The sequence below is a fragment of the Rhea americana genome, unplaced genomic scaffold (genome assembly GCF_003343005.1).
Source record: "Rhea americana isolate MKP2758 unplaced genomic scaffold, rheAme1 scaffold_240, whole genome shotgun sequence".
Lineage (NCBI taxonomy): Eukaryota > Metazoa > Chordata > Aves > Rheiformes > Rheidae > Rhea > Rhea americana.
The window spans coordinates 431,103-443,668 of NW_028186358.1; positions in this window are offsets into that span (position 1 = coordinate 431,103).

Below are 12,566 nucleotides of genomic sequence, written 5' to 3' on the forward strand. Positions count from 1 at the left end.
GAAGGAAATTCTTCAGTGTTTCAAATGAGTTAGAAGGCAATAAATATATTGCTAATAACACATTTCCTTCGGTTCATTCCTGGTTACAGTTCTTACAACAGCCGAATGAGGTCTTAGCTTCAAGAAAATAGTCATGCAGCTCACAAATTACATTTTGGAGGACCAGTTCTTTGACCACTGTAATTAATGGGAATTTTGTCACTGATTTTCAGAGGTGCAGCATTCACAAAGCAGTAAACACTGATTTTATCTACATTTTAGAGCAAAACGATTATTTTCTTACTAWGCTACTCTCAAGTGAAATATTTGTGCACTTTGTAATATGGCAAATTCATTTCTGCAATAATTAAAAGTTTAACCTGTGCTAGGTGGGAAAAGACATTAGGGACCATTTGGAAGATGATTATTTTGACAGATCTCTATTTTTTGATATCCTCACACACTGACACAGATTTTAGTATGATTTATTCTTTCCATGTAMATATTTTGCCAAGCGATTATTCACTTATATATTTCCCAGTTAAAGGTCAATTCATCACTCTATCTTCCAGGAGAAAAATATCTCATTTCTCTGTTTTTCAACAGCATTCAGAAGCGTGGCCCTAGCTTTGTCTCCATGAGTCCCACATTAGCACTTTTAGACACTAGCAGCATACTTTCCAAACAAACCCATTATCCAGACAAATTGTGGTCTCTGGACCAATGGTGGTGTACGAAACGCTGGCTCTGTTCCCAGAAAGCGAACTGCTTCCTAGTGATTTATTCTACTTTTCTAAGTTGTTAAATCACATTAAAAGAAGTATGAAAAGTTAAAATGTGGGGCAAATCATAAAATAGTTTCCTAATAACCGTTTTCTTTAGGAATAATTACACAAGGCTATTAAGGGATCGACTGATACACAGGAACATTGTCCCTTAAGTCTTGGGTGATAGAGCTGGTTACTCACCCAAGCCTAGATGCTCTATCAGCCTTTTCAWGAAGCACCATTTAGTGGGAGGAAAGAGCCTTGCAAGAAAACATTGCACAAAATATGAACAGCTCCCMCAGGGAGAAGTGCAGTACAGTCAGTTTCAAGGGTTGAGATGGGAAGGAGATTCTACTGAATATCTGGCAAGGCAACAAAAATAGACTTTTTGCACAAGTATACCTTTTTACAGATACCTTACACCGAGAAGCTTCAATGCATATTTTTTGTACTTACATTGAAATACTTCATGTCTTGTGCGCAAGATGACTTTTTCTTAGAGAATAACCAGTATATAAAAAGAAAAAGAAAACAACAACAACAAAAAATCCCCAAGAAAACACCAACACAACCAGCCAACCACCTCCGGGATCTAGTGCAATGGACAATGCAGGGGAAAGCATTAGCATTAACACGCTGTCAATCAAACTGTCCTCAAAATGACTGACCATGGCTTGGAGGGTTAATCAGGACTGTGTTGCTAAGGATAGAAAGAAAAGCTAACTAATCTGCTGGAGAAGGCTCTCAAATCCACTGGGGCTTTAAGCACAGTTTGCCCAATCCTTCTCTTGCTTGTACGCATGTAACATGGGTGTAAATCTCACTCAGTGACATTCCTTTTAAGTCATRCCAGTATAAGTGAGAATGGAATCAAGGCTAAAGAGGTAATGCTTTCCACTTGTATAAAGGCCTGTAGAGCTCTGGTTAACTTCCATGAGCCGTCCACTCATCATATACCTTGGAATCTGATTTGTCTTTTAGGTAACTCCAGAGAAATCAAAGGAATGACGGTAAGGATGAACATAGCTCCTGAAGATCCTTAGTTACTTCTTAGTTGGCRTTAGTCACCTAGCCAGGATATGGATGGCTGAGATAGGTGACAGTTTTTAAACAAAATGTTATCTTCTCAGGAAAGTCTAGAACTAGAGTCCTGATCAAAACASTTTCAAGTTCAGAGCAGACACCAAATTGAAAATTCTCAGGGAACGCCCAACAAAGCATCATWAATATTTGCGGGTGAAATAAGGAAAGAGATGCAATCTTTTAATGACAAGTACTGCAAAATGATGTATTCTTTCATAATTCACCTATGAGGCACTCCYGCTTTCTCTTATGTTTCCTTTCTTCGCAAATTTAAAAAAAAAGGAAAAAAAAAACAATCAATGAATTGTACTCAAACATCAAATCAGTGGGAAACCCCAGTTTTTCTTCTTGTTTTCCAGCAATATTTGTTCATTCCTTACATAACCATTACACCTGTGCACCAGTATCACTTAGAGCACTAAACACCTTCTTTTCTAGAAAGCGATTACTTATAGAGAGACCAAAGTCATAAAGGGCTTTTATTGGAAGAGCAGGGATTTGAGAAGCTTTGGGATCCTTGACTCAGAGAAGCAAGGTCACATCTCTGCAAGCTTGTGTTTCCTATCAGAGGTCAGCACGTCTGCTAGAGAGTTTATAGGAGAATTTATAGAATTTATACCAGWAAGACTGAACCTTCTCTTGGAGACCTTCTACTCTGTTAGTACTGTGCCAGGCAGGCASGCTCTATTTTTCAATTTCCCACTACCGTTCAAAAAGACAAAACCATAGCAGGCAGGCAAGGAAGTCATACGCTTCCAAATCCTGTCAAACCTCTGCTCAATCTCCAGTGTTCTCCTGCCCCTCTCTCAGCTCCTTCCTTACCACCCCCCTGCTCCTCCCGGCTTCTCTCCTCATCTTGCCAGACTGAAGAGATATAACCATGTCCCAGGTGGTAGGATGGTGGGATGTGCTCAGCAAGAAGCTAAGCATCATGTGCGACCATGCAGTTAGGCACCCGTTATGCAAGCCCTTAGCCAAAATCTCCCGAAGCTTCCCGTACATCAGCAGCATGTCTCCTCGCTTCAGCCTTCACCTTCTGTTCCTTCACACAAGGCTTAGCACCCAGGAAGTTTTTGCAACTTTCTCTCTGCTGGGGACATACAAGAAGGAAAGATATCCAGGCACRTCTCCAAAAAATGCTTGAGTTCAGGCAGGGGAACTGTCAAAAGACTTTACTGATTGCATTTAGCATCAGACCCATACCTTCTATTTGAGATATGAGAAGCCATTTAGGAGAAGCATCCAGACTTGACTTAAATACTTTAAATTATCAAGGGTCTTCTTTGTCCATAGGCAACTGTTCCAATAGTTAATCCCACATACTGCTAAATGTCTGTGCCTTTTCTGTAGTCTGAAAATGCCTAGTTTCCATTTTTTATGTTTTTGTTGTTAAATTACTGTGCARTCTTTTACTGGAAGCTTCTCTTCCCACACAAGTAACCATAGCTGCCATTTTTAGACAGTCATTTCTTCCAGAAAGAAGAACTGTTTCCAGGCCACCATTAACATTTAGAATGGGGCTAGCTGRAAAAATGCAGGTGTGCATTCTTGGGAAATCATGAACAAGATTATTGCATTTGAAAATTTTCCCAGAGAAGGTGGGAGTTGCTGGCCAGAAAGATGAATCATTGTTTYATAAGAGCTAACCATTTTTTTTAAAAAGGAACCAAAGGGATGCCTCATTTCATTTTCCTTTGTGCTCTTTAGGAGAGAGAAATATTTTTAAATAGCAAAATTATGTTATTTATAGAGAATATTTAGGATCTGACCAAGTCAAATTATTGAATGGAAAGAAGRCAAAAGTTAAAACATTTAATTTATAAAGCAGAAAAACATTGAATTAGAAGGGAGTGCATCCATTTGCCTGTGACTGTATAATAGATTTTCTGGGAAAAAATAGGGCAAATTATGTATTTCCCCCCCAATTTATTTGCTATGTGAAATTACTGACAAGTTTTACTAATCTCTCTCTYTAGGGCTTGAAGTGTTTCATCGTCTGGAAGAAGGGGTTTCTGATAGCCCAAATAGTCATTCTGCTCCATGGCTGAATGAGCTTAAAAATATACTGTTCCTCATGACACAAGTCCTCATCAGAGCTGGCCTTAAACACGTGCAAATCCATCTCCTGGTAGGAGCAGTGCATCAGGAACCACGGCCATTGCGACCGTCCCCTGAACCACAGCAGCAGTAAGCTGGAAGACATGCTCGAGATACAAACTTCTCTGTGTTGAAAGTAACCTGGACTGGATGACACTGGCACAACTTGTACCATTTCTCTCTACCGTTCTCAGACAGGAAAATGCACCCATTCGCCTAAGAAACTTGGGATTCATTGCATCTAAGACCATTTATTTCTCCCCCTTTTCTTCCAGGACTGAGTAGGGGATTTCCCATATGAAGATCTCCTCTACTCCAGTTACACTGTGTCCATGCCCCATTCCACATCCTGTCCTTACAGGTAAGGATAGTTACAGTCCGGAGCAGAAACAAACATAATGCTAACTCTTCTTAAGTCCTTTTCTGGGACACGCATTTATCCAAGCTCTTATGTTGGTGCCCGTGCCTGTGATCGGGATGTTTTCTTATTCAAAGGAATAGTGCAAAAATCTTTTTTTTTTTTTTTTTTTTTTTTTTTTTTTTTTTCCAGAACAAAAATACCCCTGCAGATGGACCAGCAAGGACAAGCCAGGCCTTGAGGTAGCTTGTCAGAAATCCTCATTAGTGACCTGGATGGTGGACAGAGTGCACCCTCAGCAAGTTCGCTGGTGATACCAAACTGCCGGGAGGAGCCAACAGGCTGGAGGGCAGGACTGGGGTTTGGAGGGAACTCAGCAGGCTGGAGAAATGGACTGACAGGACCCTCAGGAAARACAAATGCAAAGCATGCATCAGGAACAGAAAAACCCCGTGCTGCAACGCAGGCTCGGGCTGACTAACAGAGAACAGCTTTTCAGAAATGGATGTGGGGGTCCTGGTGAGCAAGAAGTTGAACAGGAGTCAGKGTTGTGCCTTCGTGGCAAAGAACTGCACTGCAGTAGTAAGTAAGTGTAGTAAGCAGGCCAAGAGAAGTCGTTATTGTCTTCTAACCAGCAYCTCTGAGATCACATCTGGACACTACATCCAGGTTTGGGCTTGCTAATGCAAGAAAGATGTTGGTGTACTGGAGTCTAGCTACGGCCATCAAGATGATAGGGCACGATAGGAGCACATGATGTACAGCAGAAGGGTGAGAGCTGGATTTATTCAGTCTGGAGAAGAGATGACTTGGAGGGATACGTATCACTGTTTATAACAATCTAGCGCATGGCTGTGGAGAAGAGCAGACCAGAYTCTTCTCAGAGGTGCCCAGTAAAACAGTAAGATGGAGCAAATCAAGKGACAGAATGTAAAATGCCATTTAGATATCAGAACATATATCTTCATGAGGGTGCTTAAAGACTGGGACTAGAGAGGTGGTGGAATATCCATCTCTGGAGATATTAATAATGCAACTGGATAAAGCCCTGGGAAACCTAATCTGGTGGGCCCAGTTGTGAGCACGTGGTTGGACCAGACACATCCAGAGTCCATTCCAGCCTAGATAATTCTGTGATTCAGTGATGTCAAGGCAACCTGTCCAAAGCTTTCTGCACTCTACTTGGCTCGGGCTAGTGTGGTAATTAAGATCCAGTCAAGTGCCAATTTAATCTGATATATCCTTTATAGCACTCTGAAACGTGCCATCCTCAGAAGAATTCTGTGAGCTAGTGGAATATTTTCCACTTCTAATTAATTTTGGTTGTCAGTTCTTCCTTTTCATGATTACCCGATTTACTTCCAAGAAATTTAAATATTCATTTATAAAGGTAAGGCAGATCCTAGTAGATGCATTTTTTCCTAAATAAACAAATTCAACAGTTGCTTTTTCTTTACTTTGTTCCATATTCACTTGAAACAATTCAATCTTCAAAGCACCAAACTCCAAATTTTATTTCCAGCTACAGTCTTCAGTGTAAAGGATTACATTGCACTTAACCTAGGTAATCAAGAAGCTCAGCTTTTTGAGGGATATAAATTAGCATAGTTCCAGTGATTAGATTCACCTACTGTAAATCTCCTTTCAACTCTAGATGCATTATCTAATTAATTTTCCAGAAACAAATCAGAAGTATGAAGAAAGAAAATCCTCAAACTGCTAAAATTAAACAATAATTAATTCTTACTTTATAAAGGCATTTATTCTGTAGAAAACATCTCTACAGCTGATCCATCAGTCTTCATTGACATAAATGAAGAACTTGAGTGCCCTCAATGTGAAATACACAGTCTTGCCAAGAGCGACCCTCATCAYGTGATTAACAGATCTTTTGCTGAAACAGAACCAGGGGTTTAAAAACCAAACAGCAGAAAAGACAGTTCTGCTGTGTTGCCATATACTGTTTAACAGCTTGCTGTGCCCTGCCAAAGCAACGGCTCTGTGATACAACCCTGATTACGTGCGTCTCTGTGATGGGCTTGGATAGCGGCATTCATATCTGGGTGTTTCAGGCTGCAGATAGTTCGGGAATGCTCAGATCCACCAACAGTTCATAAATATCAGTATAAGACACAATGTTTTTTTTTTTTTTTTTTTTTTTTTTTTTTTTTTTTTTTTTTTGTTTTTTTTTTTTTTTTTTTTTTTTTTTTTTTTTAAGGGCTGTTTCTAGTGCTGTAGCACTGGAATATTGCTGTTTTAAAAATCCAGGTTTTTAGGTGATCTCCACTGCTCTTACATTTCTGGGAATTCTGAGGAGAGTAACTTTGCTTTTCCATTTGAGGTAGGCTTGAGGCTGCGTGTCCAAGCTGATCYGCATATTTGTTCCGGGAGGCTAGTGAACAGATGTTTTATCACAGACAGATGTGGCAGCTCAGCAGGATTTGAGCAGCTCTCCAAATTCTGGGCTAGAAGTCTAAAACTAGCACAACTGACTGCATGAAACCAACCAGAACCCAGAACCACACCTGCAGCACAAGGACCAAGTATGGGTTTACCAGGGTGCTAGCAGTTGAGAGGCAACTGATTTTTTTCTGTCATTGTATATTTATTTATTAATCCGTTGGCCTTCTGTCTATAATTCTTGTGTCCTACAGCTGTGTAGTTACCTTCTCCCTCAAAGTTTGTTTAATGATATTAGAAGACACAATTTGTCAGCTGAAATGACTCTATTTTTGTTTACTTTTGTTTTGAGCTATTATCCAAGTCTTTTCTTCATTATTTGTCCCAGTTCATATCAGTTGTCTTTGGGGAACCATGCAATTTGTGTCTAAGTTTATTCTTTAAAGTCCAACAGACCAAYGTGATTAGCCCAGCTAATCTGCGTGCTTTTCAGTTTTTTCAAATATTCCTCTACTTATTCTTTATCAATAGGTTCTTTTGTACAGTGATTTCCTTCCTCACTTAAAATCCTATCCAAACTGCTTTCCTATAGTTTTTCTTCTTTAGAAGAGATTTTTTTTTAAGAGGAGTTCAATAACTCAACCAATTTTGAGTTGTTGTCCTCCTTTTTCATTTATTAATGAACCTGCTTTTTCCTGCTACTTCTGCTTTACCCTGAAGATTTACAGCCTTTCAATTTTCCTTATTCATAATTTTAATTCACACCAGTGGACCTTTGGCCTTTAATCAAGGGTAGCACTGCTAATATTGGTACCTTGGCCAAAGTGTAAATTTGTTGATTTCTGCAACTTATACTTGCCTACACTTTTGTCACAATAAGCTGTTCTTTATTTTCCCGTGTATTGAACCTCAGTGCCAGATTCTCAGGTAGGATAAGTCAGTAGGACTCCATTGAGCTCACATGWTCTCTTGAGATTAGCACTTGCTGAACATGTGGTCCTGCTGGGCACTGCGCAGGAGCAGAATGGACAATACTTTCCCTCCAGCATCAGCTGCAGCTTCACTGGCAGGTATTTTCTATACATACACTCCTTAGATATGTTGGGGCTATTCTGGAGGAGGAACACAGTGTTGTGGTGGGATACTTGCCTAGGTGGCTTCAYGACCCAGAGAGATCTAGAGAGATCACATGTGACAATATCACGGGTGGAGACTAGGATCAGCCAAGGCCTGTGTGCTGTGGGACAAACTATCTGGGCAGGATACTTTGGACTGGATGTGGATGTCTGATGTCCAGACCCGAGATAGTCACTCCACGCTCCCTTTGGAGTCATCAGAAAGATACCAACTTTTCTCAGCTAATCCTGAACAGGATGTCTCAGATGAAGTGTATCTTAAAACTATTATTTCTCTCCTATTCATTAAGTTAAATGAAAATTTTTCCTTCATCTATTTCTTTTCCTCTTTTAAACCAACTGAGAGAATGTTTTAGTGGAAGAAAAGCAATTTAACATTAAAGCTTTCAAAATTTCATAAGCAGAATGGTTTAGGATTTTTTTTAAGCTCATCAAAAAAATAATCAGAAGGGATGAAATATTTAACAGWCTCCAAGTTTGAACCTGGTTAAAAAGAAAAAAAACACTTATAAAAAACCATCTCCTGTTCTTATTAAGATCCCTCTGCTACYTGAGCTGCAGCTGAGACCCAGTTCTTCTCCATACTAATGGAYACCTAGTTTGTAGCCTTAGTCTACTGTGTGAGAGACTGGCTATCTTTGTTGTYTTCCTTCTGCACCTTCTCTAGATGCTCCAGTGCTGCTGCTTCATCCTTATTGTCTCCTCTGCTGACATTGTGCTCCCCTGTGCTGTCACCCTCTCTCATGACATCCTTCTCCACAGYCATGGTAACTGGGAGCAAGAGTAATGCTCTCCTTTTTGAGCCTTCTTTATTCTTCCTCTTCCTCTGAGCTCTTTCCTGGCTGTTGGCATGTCAACACTTTTCTGCGGTTGAAGAACACCTCCTTATCTTCACCATAAACTGTTCCCACCCCCAGCTCTCCTCACTGCAAATAAGCAGTATGACACTCAAGCTCACAATCTCTGTGTCATGTGCAACACCTACCTCTCTTTCACACCAAACACTCACATCTGGATCATTGCCAGATCCTGCAGATTCTTGGCTGCAATCTCTCCAAAATTTCATCCCAACTCCTACCAYCCCTTCCTGCTAAAATATCAGTCTTTTTTTTTCCTGAGTTAGACTATTTCAACCTTTATAAACTTYTCTCTGGATGTGCCAACTTCCACAATATTATCCCAGGTCCATTCAAAATCCTGCCTACAAAATTCTTCTCTTCTGGAATCTGCTTTTTTATCTGTGGTTCCCCATGTTTTTACATTCATCCTTACAAGCTTTTGCTGCTCTGATCATCCTGACCTTCCACTAGCTTGCTCCTTTCTCTCTTGAAGATTGCCACGCTTGGRTGATTCAAATCACAGCTCAGTTGCAGAGGAGGAAGCTTCCAGATACTGTGGTGATAGGAACTTGTGAAAGTGAAGGGGGAGATACAGTCCTCCTTGCTGCTGTGCACCTCATATCTCTGACCTCACCCTCATAACATAGATCTTCTAAAATACGTAGGAGTCAATGCAAAGCTTATATAATAGCGCAGTCATCACAACTCCTCGTCACCACYATTTCCCAGTCTACATCTGATCCTGACCTGGATTCAGATGTGAACAGTCCCATTTGTCCTGTCTCTCACTCAAAGGCAGATGTGATAAGAAATAGCAAGATTATTTATTAAGAGGCTTTGTGTACCTTTCAGGAAGCTTAATATGATAGGGTGTTGAAATGGGCAAATGAACCCTGAACAGAAAGGGAATAGATGTGGAAGACAACTGCAAAACATACCCCGGATTATTTGTGCTAAATTCTTCATGGATTGGCCTCGTGCCATGTTTATCTGACTTTGGTGTTCACTTTGCCTGAATAGTCATACAGCTGAACTTTAATTGCAAGGGCATTTGCCAAATGTGTGCTCGCAAAGGTGCTCCAGGAGTACAAGTCAGAACCTACTCCCTGCAAGACCTCACATCAGATCCTAGTGGCTTGTGCAGTCGAACAAAGACAACAATAGGTGACTTGATGACTAAGCCTGGCCCACTAACTCAGAGGAATTTTGACTGAAAATATCAAGAAAACAATCCACTGAGCAGAGGAAATCTGTGAGCAGTTTGTATGGGATAATTTCAAATAACAAACTTTGATGCTGCAGCRAATGTTCCCTCAAATAGGACAAAGGGAAATTCTGCCAAATTGTTATAATTTCTTGAACGAACTCTGGCGGCTGACAGTTACCTTTTATATTTTAGGAAGTATCTCATTATTTTAAAATACAATTTTAGTACTGAAAGTTACTGTAAATGTGAGTGTTTCTTCCTTATAACTTTAGATCAAATATTCTAAATTTATAAGTCTGTAGGTTATTTTTATTACCTTCCAGAACCTGATTGCTTTTTCTGGGTTCTGGAAGACATACTCTGTTCTTCTACCTCTCCCAGTGTTACCCAGTGCCATCTCAGCAACTGGAATTGAGAAATGTATGTATTTCTCCATAAGGCTGCAAAGAATCCAGACTTTGCTCTGGATTTGCAGTTTCATTGACTGCATCAGGCTAACTATGTCTAAAAACACAAATTTGTTTAAAGAATAGAACTGACACAATATAGCTCTGGGACACACATTGTGTTTGTCGAATAGGAAGATACCATTTCTACAGACTTATTGCTTTTTTTGGATTCCAGCAGTGCTCCAAGGCTGCTGCTGAGACGTCTGACGGTAAATGCACATGTTGGGACATCCACGCTGCCAGTCAGGGTGCTGTCAGGAACAGACCTGCCCACCAGTGTACCATGATCAGGCATGCGTGCACAAAGAGGTCACCTCAGCTGTCTGGATGCTGCAGCATAAGCCAGGATCTCTTTGCTGAGGGCGGGCTGGGCAATGTCAAGCTGCTTCTGGGCATGTCATGACCAGGCTGTCAGTAGATACCCAACTCTGGCTCCATTCAACCACATTGTGAATAGTAAGTCCCAGCTGGAGCCTGGCACACAGCCCAGAGGTAGGTAGAAAGCAAGCAGGGCAGGGAGCCTGGAGAGCTCGAAGTCTCTCCCACTCTCAAGACCTGTGTGGACACAAACATGAGTGACAGTCACATGCCCAGATACGTAATGCAGATAAAGGCTTTATATATATATGTATATTTGTGTGTATATACATGTGTGTGTGTGTGTGTGTGTGTTGAGGTACTGACAAATCAAGTGCCTTGTCCAATATGTTGGATAGCATTGGCAGCGCTAGGGATCTTGGTCTCCTTGATCCTGCTACAGCGATTTACTCTGCCTCACCAAAGTGAGGAGAAAGCTAGGGTTGGTTTCTGGCAGAACTGCGTTGTTTTCAAGCGAGCTGCTCTGAAACAAGCATGGAGGAACCGGCAGTGCTATCTGAATAGCCCTTCCCTCCTGCTAAGCCTCGAAGCACGTGCACGACACCGCTCACGCAATCCAGGCCACCAACGTCAGCAGTAACACCTTTGAAAGCAACACAGCAAACAACTTCCATGCCCTGCAGGATGAGGAATATCAAGCCTAATGTTGGGCAGCYACAAGCCTGCAGGACACTGACAATTTTGAGAAGTTTTTGAGAAAAACAGCAAGATAATTAGGCTGTTGGTTAGACAAGAAAAGATTGAAAGCACTAAATACACATTGTTTGGCCAACCAATGTCTGAAGGAAAATAAGAGCTGGCAGGAGGGAATGTAGAGCCAAGGAAGAACTAGGATCTCCTTTATTAAGAGCACTCACCCCTTGTAAATGAGTTCAAACTGCAAGCCAGGAGGTAAGCTAGGCAGTGCTACAAAGCTGAGGGGAAGGTGGAGTGYAGGCATTAACACAAATGGTTGAACTCAAGGCTCCTTCTGAACCARTGTGGGTTTTGGCACTGGCTGCAGCTGGGTCATGCTTTTGTCCTGTGCTTCTTATTCTCTACATGGTCTAAACAATAAGGTGCTAATTCTTCTCAGGCGCACAGAGGAATAGCTCAACATTGGGGTGGGGGCCCTGGTAAAAAGGGATACAGAGAAGGCAGAATTACTGAATGCCGYCTTTGCTTCAGTCGTCACTGCTAAGGGCAGCCCCCARGAATCCCAGAGCCTGGAGACAAAGGARAAAGTCTGGAGAAGRGAAGATTTTCCTTTGGTTGAGGAGGAAAGGATTAGAGACCTTCCGGACAGGCTAGACATCCACAAATCCGTGGGCCTGGATGGGATGCACCCACGGGTACTGAGGGAGCTGGCAGATGTTGTTGCCAGCCCACTCTCCATCATCTTTGAAAGGTCCTGGAGAACTGGAGAGGTGCCTGAGGACTGGAAGAAAGCCAATGTCACTCCAGTYTTCAAGAAGGGCAAGGAGGAGGACCCAGGCAACTATAGGCCCRTCAGCTTCACCTCCATCCCTGGAAAGGTGATGGAACAGCTCATTCTGGRTGTCATCTCCAGACATATGGAGGAGAAGAAGRTGATCAGGAGTAGCCAGCATGGATTCATCAAGGGGAAATCCTGCTTAACYAACCTGATAGCCTTCTCTGATGGAGTGACTGGTTGGGTACATGAAGGCAGAGCTGTGGACGTTGTGTACCTTGACTTCAGCAAGGCTTTTGACACTGTCTCCCATAACGTCCTCCTAGRSAAGCTCAGGAAGTGTGGGTTAGACGAGTGGACAGTGAKGTGGATTGAGAACTGGTTGAAAGGCAGAGCTCAGAGGGTCATCATCAGTGGCGTGGAGTCTAGCTGGAGACCTGTGGCTAGTGGTGTCCCCCAGGG